Consider the following 1,472-nt stretch of genomic DNA (forward strand, 5'->3'; position numbering starts at 1 on the left):
GCAGCCAGGCCTCCCAGGAATCAACACCTGCCTCGCCCAGCCGGCTCACTTCTGCAGCCACTTGCCACCGCTTGCGCGCAGCGACCCCGGCCTGCATTTCACCGTCAGAGGCCTTCAGGAAATGTGTCTGCACCTGAGAATGGAGCTCCAGATTGACGTGTGCGGCGACCCCTGGCCTGCATTTCACCATCAGAGGCCTTCCGGAAGGCCTGTGCAGCTGAGAATGGAGCTCCAGATTGAATCTGTAACTCGGTTCTCGTCTGCAGAGGCCTTTCCGGAAGGTTTCTGATGGCGAAATGCAGGTGGGGGCACCACGCACATCAATTCGGAGCTCCATTCCCAGCTGCAGAGGCATTTCCTGAAGACCTCTGACGGCGAAATGGAAGCCGGGAGCAACGCGCATGCGTTGGCAAGCAGCTGCAGAAGAAGTGGGCCGGCTGGGTGGGGCTGTCAGTGCCGCGGCCGCAAGGTGAGACCATGGAAAAGACAGTCCCCAAAAATAAGACCTGGTGCCTCTCTTGGAGGCAAAAAAAAAAAAAAAGGACTGGGTCTTATTTTTGGGGAAACACAGTAATAGCTGAACTTGTATAGACCAAGTAACTTTTTAGCAGCTGAATGCTGTATTAAAAATAAATGATACCCAAGGGCTACAGTTACATAGAACTTGTATCACTAGAAATGGTGAAACTGAAATTTGAAAATTGCATGCAGATTTAAAAGTAAAATAGATGTAAGACTTTTGAATGCCTAATGGACATTCCTATTTTATATTTTCACAAATATCTCTGAATATTGGCATCTTGCCACTGAGATTCAATGGTGTAATTTGTGGGAGACAAGTTTTTAAGGGCTGGAGCATTGCAGGTTGCCCCACATGAATTGATATAATCTGTACAAAAAGCATGCTTGGGAGAGAGTTTTGGGATAGTGATTCTCTGATAATGTATCTTATTAAAATATACCTGATCTGAAACATTTGAATTCATTTTGAGGGTTGCCTGTCAGATTTAATACATTAATTCTATCAGTAATGTATTCACCAAAATATTTGTCCAAATGAAAGCAACTGGATGGATGGAAAATACTCCATAGTGATAGAGAAGAATGCAATTTAACTTTATGTTGGGGGAGTTGCGGGGGGGGGGAAGAGGAGACACATTTGTGGATGGAAAATTCAAGAAGCTATTTTTCTTGGTCTAACCATTTCCAAAAAAATTTTTTTTATTATTTTCAACATAAGAGAAAAAGCAATCACAAGTACATCACAATCAAGAAACCCCCTCCCCACCCCCCACCCGGACTTCCCAAACCTAATCCCAGGATACTATTCATCTAAAAGTAACCTTATATTAATATCCCTAACTCCATAAAATATAATTCTACATAAGTAGGTGAAATATATGTATATATATAAAAAGAAAAAAATTTTTTTTATCTAAAAACCTAACCTATATTCCACCATTCTATGCTTA

Source organism: Protobothrops mucrosquamatus, unplaced genomic scaffold, assembly GCF_001527695.2.
Source record: "Protobothrops mucrosquamatus isolate PMUCROS unplaced genomic scaffold, P.Mucros_1.0 scaffold3298, whole genome shotgun sequence".
NCBI lineage: Eukaryota > Metazoa > Chordata > Lepidosauria > Squamata > Viperidae > Protobothrops > Protobothrops mucrosquamatus.